Genomic DNA, 15620 nt, shown 5'->3' with positions numbered 1-15620 from the left:
CCACAGACTATATCTGGCTAATAATATGAAAGAAGTCTGGAAAGATGGATCAGATTCATTCTTTGAAGAGCTTTAAATGCCAAAGATGGGAGTTTTTCTTTCTCCTTAAGGGACTAAGGAATCACTAAAGCTTCTAGAGTAGGAGAGTAATGTGGTCAGAATCACTTCCAGCCTCGGTTCCATTCTAGTTGTGTGACACCAGCAAGTCAATTAACCCCTCAATGCTTTAGGCCACTCTCCCAGAGAATATGTTGCAGAGACATGTGCTAAGCTACGTTAACAGAGGAAGCTTCCTTATTCTGGGAGCTCCCCTAGATCAATGAAAATCATAGGTTCTATCTTGAAAACGTAAATATTGGAGGTGAAGAAGAAAGAAAGGTCAGAGATATCTCTAAGATGGTTACAGAAAGCATGCTGCTACCCTAATAAAACTATAGGGAAGTTAAGAGGGAAGGGTTTGTGGGTACAGATCATGACTTTTGTTTCCGACATTGATTGGAGATAGCTATGGGATGGCTTGTTGGAATTAGAGGTCTATCTGGCTTTTGGGAATGTGAAATTGAGCTCCAGAGCGAGACTTGGGCTTGATATGGAAATCTACATAGAGATGATAGTTGAATTCATGGAAGTTGATGAGAGGGGAGGAAGAAGACAGAGGAGAAGAGGCAGGAGACAGGGCATAAGGGATACAAAGAGGAAGATAGAGAAGTGAAAAGATAGGGAGGAAGGAAGAGAGAGAAAAGAAATAAAAAAGGGGGAGAGGGACCAAAAGGGAGCCTTTGGGGGGGATTCACAATTTGAAAACAGGACCCATTGCTTTCTTTCTAAGGGAAGGCTGTGAAGAAGTTGACAGACATGTAGGAGAGGAACCAGAGGGAGAGACTTATTGAAAACCTCTAGGCTAGTGATGATGAGTCTTTTAGAGACTGAATGCCCAAACTGCACCCTCATGATGAATGTGAGCTGCCCCCTTACTCCAGATGGGGTGGGGAGGGAGGTCTCCCATTGGGCTCTGCTGGGCAGAGGTACAGGTCATGTGAGAAATGTCCTCAGGTGCACATGGAGAGGGGGAAGGGGGCAGCCCCCTCCAGCATACATGTATAGGTTTTCCAACACAACGCTAGACAGTCCAGATGACTCAATGTATAAGAAATGTAGCTGTGGCCCACTGTAGAAGAGCTTGGGGCAGGAGGTAGGACAGGAGTGGCATCTCTTCACGTTAGACTTAGGAAATCAGATCCAAAGAGGAGACACCTCCCCCTGTCCCACGGTGATAGAACCAATGATCAGGGAGAACATTGAACCTTTTTACTTTGGGCTACCCTTACTGGTTTTGTCCCAGTGGTGGCCACCAACATCTTTCAACTTGGAAAACTAAGGAATTCAAATAAATGGAAGGCCATTCCCTCTTATCCAACTCTTGGCAGACTCTGGGCACAGCTGCTCCCTGTCACTCATGATTCAAATGACACATCCCAAAGCATTGCTCAGCTCTGTTGTCAAGTTGCCTTCCACAGGAGACTTTAAGAGGACTGGCTTGGTTTTGATTTCCTCCTTGGGGGCCCAGAGGGCAGGGGGTGGAGTGGAGTGCAAGTCAGAGAGTGCTGGCCAGGACTCTGAGACAGGAAGCCTTTAGGGGGAGGAAGGGAGATCCTTTCTGAGCATTCCCCTTCCCAGATGGTGCAGCTAGTTGCTACTATAGGTAAAGTTGGGTCTTTGGGGGTGCGGTGAGGGTAGGGTGGGGAGAATTCCAAGGGGAGGAGAGGGGCACCTTACAGGCCTGTCACAGTTCTCCCAAGGATGCTTTGGAGGCCTGGTGAGCTGAGACTCAGCCTGTGGTGGGCGTGGGTGATGCTTTGTGCTGAGTCATTTTCTCCTGGGTGTTCTTTGCCTTTCATGGCAAAAACCAAGGTTGCTGCTTTAAAATGACGGGGTTAAAATTAGCCCTCTTGTCAGAGAACTCCTTAAGGAGACTTGTGGCAACTCTCCCCAGGAAAAGCAGCCTGCATGCTGGACTTGGGGGAGGCATGAGGGGCAAGAAGAATAGGGTTTGGGTGGCAAGAGAGCAGGAAAGTCTCTTGGGCCTCTGTTACAGGGTGCGGCATTTAACCCCTGGCAAAGAAACCCATTGTTAGGGCGCAACTTGTATCTAAATGAACAAGAGCTGGGTCCTTCCTTCACCTCCACTCTGGCCCCTTATCCCGTGGTGGGCAGAGCAGAGGAAGCAGAGGGGTGCTGGAGCAATATGCAGGCCTACAAGTTAACTTTGGAAAAGCTGAGTCATAGAGGAAAACCCTAAGAATTAGGAATGATGCTTTTAGAGCATTTTACTACGATGAAATGCTTTCCATATACTATTTCCATCAAACCTTCCAGCAGCCTTCCGAGTATAGACTGTAGGTATCATTGACCCCATTTTGCTGATGAGGAAACTGAGGCCAAAAAAAAAGAGGAAGACCATTGCCTAAAATCCCATGCCTGGAGAATGGTTGAACCAAGAATCACAAACCTAGTTGTTTTAACCACTAATCCACTGTTTTCTCTAAAAGGAAAAATAAAACATATTTTATTGATGTTTTAAAAGAACCTCCAATTCCATAGGCCTGCTACCATATTGCTTCTGTTCTCCTGTCAAATTTCTTGGGACCTAACTGAAATTCCAACTTAACCAGTCCAAAAAGGTATCGAATGCCTTCTGCTGAGCCTCTTAAACTCTTCGAGCCTGAGTGGAGGAGTCATCCTGCTTGTCGTTTCTTATAGTACACAATAGTATTCTATCACTATCACATGCCATGTTTTGTTCAACCATTCCTCAGTTGATGGACAATCCCTCCATTTCCAATTCTTTGCTACTATAAAAAGAGTCGCAATAAATATTTTTGTACGAATAAGTCCTTTCCCCTTTTGCTTCATTTCTTTGGTATATAGACCTAGTAATGGTATGATATATCAAAGGGTATGCTCAATTTTAGGGTCCTTTGAGCATCATTCCAAATTGTTCTCCAGAAGGGTTGGATCAGCTCGCTAGTCCACCAATGGTGTATTAGTATCTCAGTTTTCTTGCATCCTCTCCAATATTTATCATTTTCCTTTTCTGTCTTATTATCCAGTCTGATAGGTATGTGGTGGTATCAAATCTTATTGCTGATATTCTGTATTACCTTGGCAAGTTACCTTCCCTCCTTGAGCCTTGGTTGTCTCCTATGTTAAATGAATGGGTTAAATTAGATGACCTCTGAGGTCCCTTTCAGTTCTAGAGCCGGGATCCTATGTGTGACCTTGGACAAGTCTCCTCTCCAGGCTCAATTTCCCTTTCTGTAAAATGAAGTAGCCAGGTTGGATGTCCTACAAGGTCTCTTCTGTCTGTAAATTTACAATCTCATGATGTTCAACATCTGAACATGTGAAATGGCTTGCTTATTTTTTAAACCCTCACCTTTCATCTTAGAATCAATACTGAGCATTGGTTCCAAGAGAGACGAGTGGTAAGGGCTAGACAATGGGAGTTAGGTGACTTGCCCAGGGTCACACAACTAGGAAGTACTCGAGGCCAGATTTAAACCCAGGATCTCCCATTCCTAGGCCTGGCTCTCAATCCACTGAGCCACCCAGCTGCCCCCTGAAATGGCTTACTTAAACTGACTCTCAATCGTCCATGTCTACACTAAGGCAAGTATTTCTAATTGTAGACCTTCTCACCGTGTGCATTTCTTGTCTTGTCTTTGCTATAGCCTCTCAATCATTTCTGCCCAACTTTTAATCATTTTCAAGAACCACAACTTCGACAGGAGCTGCCAGTGTCCTCCTAAACATTCCTGGGAGGGCATTTCTTGGGACTCCCTTGACGAGACACGTTCACAGTATCATCTTTGTCAGCTTGACGTTTCAGCCAAAGAAACCCCTCAACCCCAACCCCATCACTTTTTTCGTTGGTTCTCTTTGCTTCTTCCCCTCCTATGTTTGAGATTCTATTTCTTAGAATCTCTAGTTTCCTTTAAGACGATTCAGGTGTCCCCTTCCCTGTGAGGCCTTCTCTGATGCCCCCCCACCTCCATTTCCAAGTAGCTAGCATTCTCCCTTGTGAAATGACTTTATCTGGATTTTGCATTTATTCACCAACGTACCGATCGTGCCCCTCTTCTCGTACCCTCCGCTCCCACCCAAGAGAACGAAACCTCCCCGAGAGCAGACACCCTCTCATTTTTATCTCTCTATCTCCGATGTACTGTAGCATGAGACCTGGCTCAAAATGGCTGCTTAAAAAATGTCCTTTGAGTGACTGAATGAAGGAGTACCAATGCAGCACCCAGGCTCTCCTTTTCTGCCCTTCTCTCTCTACATGACTGCTTCACCTTTCATTGAAGTCATACATCTTTTTGAGCATAGTTTTTTTCTCTGCTTTGTGCTTCCAACTCATTGTTCTCATAATTTGCTGCCATTTATTTACACCCGACGTGTGTCTCTCTATTGCCCTTTGGATGACCTGCAATTTTGATTCCTTAGAGATGATGGTATTCTATACTTTGCAGTCATATAGCATCGAATGCTGGTGCTAAAGAATGGGATTTTGTTTCCAGCATTGTGATTCTGAATCAGATATGCTGTCACTTCATCTTTGTAGCTAATGAAACCGACTTCTCTCGCATTTTGGTGGCATGCGACTCCTCAGGGACAGCAGGGGCCCAGCTTACACACTGATGGGGTAATTTATTAAATGAAACCTTAGCACGACCAAGAAGTTAATTTATCTCCCAAACCTGAGCAATTTATCTGGAATTCTGCTAACTTACAAAGGATCAAACAGAATATTTTAAACTCATGCTAACTTGTTTCAGAGATGATCAAAACAGAAAGATGATTTGCAGAGCACTCAGAGTTGCTGCAACAGTAATTGATATCTGCTTGTACCACCTCGTGGGCACCATTTTGCGCAACGAGACTGAGATTTATGAGCATAACTTGTCATGCCACTGTCTTTTGAGTGAATGAAGAGAAAGTAATGTCTTTTCCCCTTCCTAGTTGGCTAGTGTCACTGTGTGTATCAGGTCATAGATTTAGAATTGAAAGAGATCTTGGAAGCCATGGGGTCCATCCCGCCTCATTTTACAAATGAGGAAACTGAGGCACAGAGTGGTTACAAGACTTGCCCAGGGCCAATTTGTTTCTGCCCTTAACCTTAGTCCTGGGTCTTCTTGACTCTAAGTCCACTGTACTGTCTATTTTACCAGACTGCCTGTCAGTGGTTTCTGGTCATTTTCCAGACTCGGTTCAGCAGCTGCACCTGTTTCTCAAAGCTCAGAGACAGGGCAGCTTTTTTTCTCCTTTTTTAATTTAGAATATTTTTCCATGGTTACATGATTCATGATTCCCCACCTAACTCTTTCCTCCCCCCTCCCAAAGCCAACAAGCAGTTCCACTGGGTTATACATGTGTCATTGTTCAAAACCTATTTCCATGTTATTCATATTTGCAGTAGAGTGATCGTTTAACACCAAAACCCCAATCATATCCCCATCGACCCTTGTGATCGATCATATGTTTTACTTCTGCATTTCTGTTCCCACGGTTCTTCCTCTGAATGTAGATAGCGTTCTTTCTCCCAGGTCCCTCTGGATTGTCCTGGGTCACTGCATTGCTGCTAGTAGAGAAGTCCATTACATTAGATTGTGCCTCAGTGTATCCATTCTCTGTGTACAAGGTTTTCCTGGTTCTGCTCCTTTTGCTCTGCATCTCTTCCTGGAGGTCTTTCCAGTTCACATGGAATCCCTCCAGTTCATTATTCCTTTCAGCACAACGGTATTTGACAGGCCAGCTCTTTAACTCCTCTCTCTGCCCCCAAACTGTTCACCAAGGCTAGTGCCCTCTCTTCTTTGTGATGTTTGTTGCCTCTCCATCTTATCTGGTCAGGTTTTAATGATTTTCAATAAACATACAGGGTGACATTTTTTCCTTCCCTCCTTTAGTGACAGAATTCATCTCTATGGATAGTATTAGACATTGAATGTTTACTTCTGGCCTCCACCTCTTAATTTCAATTCTCTTCCATATTTCCTATGGAGTTCCTCCTACGTCTCTCTCTTATCCCAACAGGATAGATAAGTGCTAACATTTATCTAGCATTTATTGTAAATTAGGAATTGTTCCTAACACTTTACAAATGACATCCCATTTGATCATCACTCTGGAAGGCAGGTGCTATCCCATTTTACAGATGAGGAAACAGGAAAACCATGGTTAAGTGACTTGTCCACAGTCACACAGCTAAGAAGTTTCTGAGGTGGAATTTGAACTGGAATCCTGTCTCCCAGCCTAGTGCTCTTTTTATTGTGTCACTTTGCTGGTCTACACATTATTCATCATTACAAATGAGGCAATTGAGACCCAGAGAGGTGAAGAGACTTGCCCCAAAACCTAGGTCCTTTGATATCCGAGTCAGTACTTTCTTTGCTTTAGCACACGACTTCAGAAGGGAAGGAGCTAATTACTTATGGTGGCAGGAACACTGCCTGTGGGAGCTAGAAGGATAACTGTCTCTTATCCTTTCCCCCCATATTGACAGGAACTGAGAAAAGTGAGGTTGTCCAGAGAAATCTGCGGTTTCATTTAGAGTCCAGAAGTGAAAAGAATGTTCTGGAACAAGATTGAAACTCCTGGGGATTAGGTGTGAGTCATGCATTAATTAGTTAGAGCTTTTATTTGGGGTACTGAGTTAGGCAGCCATGCCTATCCCTCAATGTTCTTGACTTTATTGCTTTAGCCCTTATCTAGACTTATGGTGTGGATTCTGGGGACCCAGCCCAGGGAGAGCTGGGAGAGAGCTTAGCACAATGTTCTTTTCTTGATTTAATCCCTCTTCCCATTTCTATCGTCCTTCAGGATAGCTCCTAGCAATGATACACTCAGGTAACTTTGTGCCCCCCTCTCTCCTACCCTGTAGCAGAGTTCATTTCGCTCCAAAGTTATTACAGTAAGACATGTCGTTTGTGCAAATTGATTGAAATATCAACACTAGTTGATGCTGCTGAAATGAACAAAGTAATTACTGAAAGGGCAAATCTTTTTTTTAATTAAGCAGTCTTTGTAGATGAAATATTTGCCAGACTCTATAGGGATATAGGATGCATTTCATGGCATCATAAAGATTGTTGAGCTTTGGAAGGCATCACAGAGGCCCTCTGGTCTGGTTATTTTATTTTATTTTATCAAAACCCTCACCTTCCATCTTGGAGTCAATACTGTGTATTGCTTCTGAGGCAAAAGAGCACTAAGGGCTAGGCAAGGGGGGTGAGGTGACTTGCCCAGGGTCACCAAGCTGGGAAGTGTCTGAGGTCAGATTTGAACCCAGAACCTCCCATCTCTTGGCCTGGCCCTCAACCCACTGAACCCCCTAGCTGCCCCTAGGTCCGGTTATTTTAAATGAGTATGAGACTGAGACCAGGAGGTGTGAAATAGAGTGCTTAAAATCAGTGAGTCAGTGGCAAAGGCCAGATTTGAACTCAAGCCTTTAGACTCGAGTCCCAGAAGGGTACTAGCTCCAGAGTTGCAAGGTACTTCAGAGGAGGAAACTGAGGCACAAGGAAGGGAAGAGACTTGACCAATGTCACATGTAATAAGTGGCAGAAGCAGAATTTGAACCTGGCTTCTGACTCCACAGCTCATACCTGCTAGTGCTCTTTGGAGGTCATTCATTTGGTGATCAGAACTCTTCCCAGCAGAGGAAGAAGATTAAGGATGCCCAAATGGCCCCCACACAGCCAGACCTCAGAGACTGTCCTAGAGGTCTTCATTCAGAGCCAGTGATCTCAGAAGTTTTACTTTCAAAAATAATCTTCTCAGAAAGCTTGCCCATCCTGGTTTCCAAAAGCAGATTGGGGTGGGATTGGGAGAGGAGAGAGAGGAGAAGAAGAAGGAGTACATGTATGGGCAGTGTTACTATAGACAGGTAAAATAACGTGAGAAGTAACAATTGATAGTCTCATATTCAAGGGCGAGAGGAAAAACTCACCCTAGACTATAAGGCCAATCCTATGAGCTCCTTTAGTCTAGAGGCAGAGTGATCTGTCTATACTTGGATTATAGCTCTACTTTTATACTTCTTGGTAAGTTCATAGGCTCATAATAAGAGCATGTCAGTAGAGATCAAAAGATTAGTGGAGGCCACCTATTTCTTTTTTCTTTTTTTTAAATCCTCACCTTTTGTCTTAGAATCAATACTTTGCATTGGTTTCAAGGCAGAAGAATGGTAAGGGCTAGGCCATGGGGGTCAAGTGACTTGCCCAGGGTCACACAGCCAGGAAGTATCTGAGGCCAGATTGGAACCCAAGACCTCCCATCTCTAGGCCTGGCTCTCAATCCACTGAGCCACCCAGCTGCCCCCAGAGGCCATCTATTTCAATTCTTTCATTTTACCGAGAAGAAAACTGAGGTCCAGAAACCATAAGTGACTTGCCCAACATTATAATCTAGTAAATGGCAGGCAGGTTTTGAACCCAAGACCAATACCTTCAGCTCTTGCTCTTTTTACACAATACTGTACTGCCTGTCTGTTGATGATGATGATGATCCCTAGTCATTAGAAAAAATGACATTCTCTTTGGCCAAATCCCTTTTATAAGAAGACATATAGATGGATAGAATACATTCGAGAAAGATTTCCATTTTTTAAAGCATGGTTTGAGTGCTTGTAGAGACAACCTTCAGTTATCTGGGAAATTATTTTATGTGGAAAGCAGAATAAATTTTATCATCCTTTTTTATTGTGAAGATATTTTATCAATTACATGGAATAACACACTTCCACATCAGTTTTCTGAAGTTATATGATCCAAATTGTCTCTCTTGGACTTAGGAGATAGAATGCTATCCACATCCAGAGAAAGAACTGTGTGAGAAGAAATGCAGAAGAAAAACAACTGCTTGATCACATGGGTTGATGGGGATATGTTTGGGGATGTAGACTCTAAACCAGTGATTCCCAAAGTGGGCTCCACCGCCCCCTGGTGGGTGCTGCAGTGATCCAGGGAGAGCAGTGATGGCCACAGGTGCATTTATCTTTCCTATTAATTGCTATTAAAATTTAAAAAAAATTAATTTCCAGGGGCGCTAAGTAATATTTTTTCTGGAAAGGGGGCAGCAGGCCAAAATAGTTTGGGAACCACTGCTCTAAACGATCACCCCTAGTGCAAATATTAATAATATGGAAATTGGTTTTGAACAATGATACATGTAAAACCCAGTGGAATTGCTCATTGGCTACGGGAGGAGGGAGGAAAAGAACACGAATCATGTAACCATGGAAAAATATTCTAAATGAAAAAAAAATGAAAAACCAAATTGTCTCTCTCCCTCCCCTCCTTCTGGAGCTGGCAAGCAATTCGATCTGGGCTATACATGTATTATCATGTCATCCTTTTAATTTAATAAAGCACACATACACACATGCAAACTCATTTATTCACTCTCAACCTTTCTGTGGCTAAATAACTGACTGATCAGCCTGACAAAACTCCTAGCAGTTCCTTACTCTAAAGGTAGGTATTACCCATGATCCTCTCTAGCAAACTCTGCCTCCCAAAAAGGTTTCCGATGGTGAGTGAGGGAGTAAATAGGGCTGGCTTTTCTCCATCACCTTGTGTCTGGACTTTCATGGGCACCATGAAAAGCAGAAAGCTACATTAATTAGAGCCAGAAGCCTAATCTCATGCCATGGCAACACTCCGTGTTTTTAAAAGATAGCCTGGCCTTTTCTTTTCCTTTCTTCTTTTTCTGTTTTTTCAAAGATGCCTGCAGTCCAGCAACTTCAAAGAGACAGAGACACATTCTCCACAAAAGTGGCGTCGCTGGCAGATCTGATGAGTGCAAATTTGGGTTCATCAAAAGGAGCTTGGAACCCTTGTCCAAAAGGAAAAGATGTTTTCCAAACTCAGTGGCAGAAATTCCTCTAGGGAAGATTTGCTATTAAAAAAGAGAAGAAAATTGTGTAAGAATCTTGAAGCTAAATGTGTACTTACCTGATTCTTCCACTGTTTAGTCTGGTCTTTCCATTTCGGTATTTTTTTGTTTTCTTCTTTTGCCTTCTTTGTAGTCAAAGTTTTGTGCCACTGGGAGCAATCTCTGTGGGGTGGGCTCTGGGCTTTGAGCTAGCAGGTAGGGTTTGAGTGCTGGCCCTTCCATCCTTGACCTTATCGCCTCCTCCTCTAAGCCTCAGGCTCTCTATTAGTAAAATATATAGCATTCCTCCCCTCAGAATCCCAGAAGTTGAAAGGCGACAGGAACCTCAGTGTCCAAACCGTAAAGCAAAGCAATCCCCATTGGAACGTACCCAGAATGTGGCCATCCAGCCTTTCCCCTCCTTGGGGTCACTGTGATGATGATGTCCCAGATCTACATCTGGAAGGGTCCTCCAAGGCTATCTATTCCAACCCCCTCATTTTTCAGATTAGGAATCAGATTACCAAGAAGAAGTGATTTGCCCAAAGTCACAAAGAGCCTCGTAGATCTAGCGCTATAAGGGCTTTCCAGGGCCATGAAAGGTTCTACCAAGATCATGGATGTCAAAGTGCTTTGTCATTTATCAAGCTACATCCTCATGGCTTGTTCCACCCAGAAGAAGACCTGCATTATAGGCTTAAAAGTTCTCCTTGCTATTCTCATTGTAAGATTCTGTGCTGCAGCAGGATAGATGGCAGAGCCATAACTAGGTTAAAATCACTGGGACTCTGCCCAAGACTGTCTAAATTCCAAGAGCAAAAATAATTTAAATAATGGTCTTAACCGATGCAGTTTCAATGTTGGGTTTATTTGCATTTTTGATAGATTGATACTTCTTACCAAAAATAGTAGCATCCATGAATAAATGGCAGAACCCTCTCTAGATATGAGGCTTCCTAACTCCTATTTATATCTTCTTCTTTGTCATCCCCTTTTCCCCATTCCCTCTCTTCTTTTTCCCACTTTTTTTCTCATCTTCCTATCCATCTTCCATTTTCTCCTCCCTTTTTCTTGCCCTCATCCTCTTCTTCCCCTCCTTTGTTCCTCACACGTTCCACTGCCCTCTACTTCCCTCTGCTGTTCATCATCCCCTTTCTTATTCCTTTTGTTCTTTGTTCCTGTGCCTCCTCCTTCCCCTCTCCTGCTTTGTCTTTTTCCTTCATATCCTCCATTTCCTTCACTCTGAATCTCCTCTTTCTTCTTCCTCGTCTTTAAGAAAAGAAGCTTTAGGACAAGGCTCTACAAAAGCCCTTGAAATCATCAGCAGCCTCTTTTTCCAATAAAAGAGAATATTCTTTTATTTGTATTTTTTTATTTTTTTTTAAACTCTCACCTTCCATCTTGGAATCAATACTATGTATTGGCTCCAAGGCAGAAGAGTGGTAAGGGTAGGCAATGGTGGTTAAATGACTTGCCCAGGGTCACGCAGCTGGGAAGTGTCTGAGGCCAGATTTGAAGCCAGGACCTCCTATCTCTGGGCCTGAATCTCTATCCACTGAGCCACCCAGCTGCCCCAAAGAGAATATTCTACCTGTAATACACTGGGAATTTGGGGGAAGAGGTCACTGCTAGTACTGAAACTCCCAGTCACCAAAACTCTTGTCTAGCCTGTAGATCAGTTGACTAACGCACAGTAGGCACTGCGTAAGCAGAAAGTGGTAGAGTGAGAGGAAAGAGAAATTTTAAAACATGTTGAAAGGAAGTGGGCTTAGGTCTTAAGAGGAGACCCTTAAGAGTGGGGAGTCTGGGAAAGAGGAAAGATGGAGGCTTAAGATTATAACGAATGACATTTGTAGTCAAATATATGTGGATTAGCACCTACCTTCTGAGTTTTGTTTAGTTTTACAGTCTGAAAAGGGAGGAAGTAAAGGGAAAACCCAACAACTGAACTTTTTATCCAGGGAACCTTGATTTGAATCCTGCCTCTGCCAGGTAGGTGACACAGTGGATAGAATGCAGACCTGAAGCCAGGAAGATTTATCTTCCCAAGGCAAAATCTGACCTCAGACACTAGCTGCGTGACCCTAGGCAAGTCATTTAACCCTGTTTGCCTTAGTTTCCTCATAGTAAAATGAGCTGGAGAAGGAAATGGTAAACCACTTTAGTACCTTTGCTGAGAAAACTTCAGACGGGGTCATGAAGAGTCAGATGTATCTGGAAATAGACTGAGCCAAGCAACAAATTTGCCAAGGAGTCTTGCTCTCTTTGACCTTGGACAAACCTCTCCTTTTGAGTTTTCCTCTTGCTAAAATATGGTGATCGGACTAAAATCGTCTGTAAGACCTTGGCCAATACCAGAGCGCATAATTCCATTTCAAACAAAGCATCCCTTTCTTTTTTTGAATTGGTCCTCTAGGGGGCAGCTGGGTGGATGCTCAGTGGATGGAGATCCAGGCCTAGAGACAGGAGGTCCTAGGTTCAAATCTGGCCTCAGACACTTCCCAGCTGTGTGACCCTGGGCAAGTCACTTGACCCCCATTGCCTACCCTTACCACTCTTCTGCCTTGGAGCCAATATACAGTATTGGCTCCAAGACAGAAAGTAAGGGCTTAAAAAAATAAATAAAATGAATCGGTCCTCTGCTAATATATTATTTTTATTATATATCTTATATAATATATAACAATGTAATATATAATATAAAATATTATGTATATAATAATGTAATATTTATTATATGATAGTAGGATGCTACATTCATTCAGATAGGCACCTTTTATTCACCTTAGAGGGTTAGAGAGTTGCCTGGGGGCCCTGAAGGGTAATGAGGGGCTTACTCAGGGCCACACAACCATGGGTCAGAAGCTAGAGTTGAACTCAGGACTGAGGCCAGTTCTCTTTTGACTGCACTACCAGTGGTTTTCATCCCTTTCAATGATCATTATTTAATAATAAAGCTTTAAAAAATAATGAACCTTATATATGTAGAGGGCTTACCATTCTGTAAAACACTTAAATGGACTTTTTCTCATGTGAACTGGGTAACACTGGTGATGTGGGTAGGGCAGGTAATATCACCCCATTTTACAAGGAGAAAAACTGAGACTTAGAGGGATAAAGCAACCGGTGCATAATCGTAGAGGTACTTCGTATTGGGTCAGAATAAGACCCCAAGTCATCTGATTTCTTCTTCAGTAGATTTTCCTTTGTGTTACAGTGTTTCCTGTGTTACCAAGGTTTCCAACAATATGATTAGCATCTAATCCATCTAATAATACTGTTAATGAGGAATAATAGGTGTCAGATTTGGTATAATGTTTACAGTAGAGCATCTTTCCTGGAATCTTTTTTCCTTTTCAGTGTACATAAAAGCAAAATGGACTAATGTTTGATAGTCATTGCTATTGACAATTATGAGCATTCACGGTCCATCTTTGTAAAAAAAAACGTAGTCGATTTGAAAAATTGGGTTTGGTTCATGTTTAATATGATCTGTGGCTCTAGCCTTTCATGCTTTCTTTTTCTTTCTCCCATGTTCCTTGTCTCTCATCGTAATTCTGGGTAATTTTGTTCATCAGCTTTTCACAGCCATAATTGGGGATTCAGAATAGTGGGAACCATTTTTGCCCAGCAGTAAAGGAAGTAAATCATGACAAGGTCCTGCCCCTGAAAGCCAAATGACACTGCTTGGCTGGAAATGGGTTTCCGATGGAATGAAGCTGTTTTGGGTCTTTATTATGGCAGAATAATAGCCTCACTTTTAATGAGTCATCCTGATGGCCTGTAGTGCTAACGGTTTCCGAGACACTGGTTTGTCATGTTTTATTCTTTGCTGCCTTTCAGACCTGCGTTTAGCTTTTGTGCATCCCCCCCCCCCCCAACCCCCTTCACACTGGAACAAAGTATGGTGGGGTTAGGGGCAGAGGAGAGAGATATTTTCCTGACACACTCTCGATGTCAAATCTTGGACCTAATTAGAAGAATCTGAGGGATTCGGCCATTAATCTTGGCCTGGCCTGTTGGCAACCTTGTCCCTGAATGAGCACATCTGAAAATAGACTTCCTTCTGGGGAGGGGTCGTCATTTCCTTTTAGCACAAAATGGAAGCTTGGAGTGGGTTTCTTATAACTTCTAGCATGGGGTGAGGCAAATGGTGCTTTATCCAAGGGCACTGATATCTTGGGACTCAAGCAACTCGAGAATTTGTGATAGATGTGCATGTTCTCTCCCCGTGGTGACTGCCACACGCATACCACTGGTTCCTGCTGTCATTTAACTGTACCCATAGTCAGCCTCTCCTCTGGGTCACAGGTCACCCCAGGCCAACTCAAATCTTTTTTGCTTCAAGGGAAAGAATTCAGTTATACCTTTGGCAACTGCTGAGAAGCCCTCTTGGTCCAAATTACATCATAATAGCTTGCATTTGTACAGAGCTAAACAAGGCATATTTGTATTTCTCATCTCATTGAATCCTTCTAACAACCTTGCCAGGGAAGGAGAGCAAATATTATTATCACTTCTTTACAGAGGAAGAAGGAAAAAGAGAAGGGAGTGGGGCAGCTGGGTGGCTCAGTGGATTGAGAGTCAGGCCTAGAGACAGGAGGTCCTAGGTTCAAATCTGGCCTCAGACACTTCCCAGCTGTGTGACCCTGGGCAGGTCACTTGACCCCCATTGCCTACCCCTTACCACTCTTCCACCAAGGAACTAATACACAGAAGTTAAGGGTTTAAAAATATTAAAAAAAAAAGAGAAGGGAAAGAGAGAGAGAGAGAAAGAGAAAGAAGAAGAAGGAGAAGGAGGAAGGAGGAAGGGAGGGAGAGATGGAGGGAGGGAAGGAGAGAGATACAGAAACAGAGAGAGAGACACACACAGAGAAAATGACACATTTGCCTATGGCTATATCACTAATAAGAGTAGGTCACAGATCCCAGGTAAGGTATTCAAGCTCCACATTCAGTATTTTTTATACTACTACTGTGGTACTATGGAAAGATCACCGGCTCCAAACCTGGCTTTGACCAGTTCTATCTGTGTGACCTTGGGCAAGTTGCCACACTTTTCTGGGCCTCAATTCCCTTATCTGTAAAATGAGGACATTAGACTCTGACCTTTAGGGTCCTTGCCATCTCTCATTTTATAATCCTATAATACTATGTATCATATTGGGCCCGTTACCTTCCCTTTCTCAGTCTCGGTTTCTTCATCTGAACAATGAAGGAGTCAGACTCTTGGGTCCCTTCCAGCTCTATATCCATGAACCAATGACTATTGCATCTTGCAATGAACAGGAATGCTTGACAGGGATTTTGAGACCAATGAGTTCAGACCTGTCACATCATAGCCCAGGCAGGAAGAGGAGACTCCAAAGGTGAGATACCTTGCCCAATATCATGTAAGAGACTAGTAATAGATTGAATTAGGACACAGGACTCTCCCCGTATACTCTGCTGCCTCTCCAAGAAGCTTCTAGGACCAGAGTAGGAATTGTAGACATTCATTGTTAAATTCCATTAAAAATGATATATTCAGAAAAAAGAGTTTTCTAACTAGAACTTGTTGACATCCTTTGGGGAGGGGGTACGAGACATGCCATGTGGGCCTTGCTGATGCTGCATAGGCTTTAGAGACTTTGTATTCCCTGCTCTGTCCCTGAATTGAAGGATGACCTTTACTGTCTCTGCAGTCGAGT

This window comes from Gracilinanus agilis, chromosome X (genome assembly GCF_016433145.1).
Source record: "Gracilinanus agilis isolate LMUSP501 chromosome X, AgileGrace, whole genome shotgun sequence".
Classification (NCBI taxonomy): domain Eukaryota; kingdom Metazoa; phylum Chordata; class Mammalia; order Didelphimorphia; family Didelphidae; genus Gracilinanus; species Gracilinanus agilis.
Note: the sequence above shows the minus strand (reverse complement) of the source record.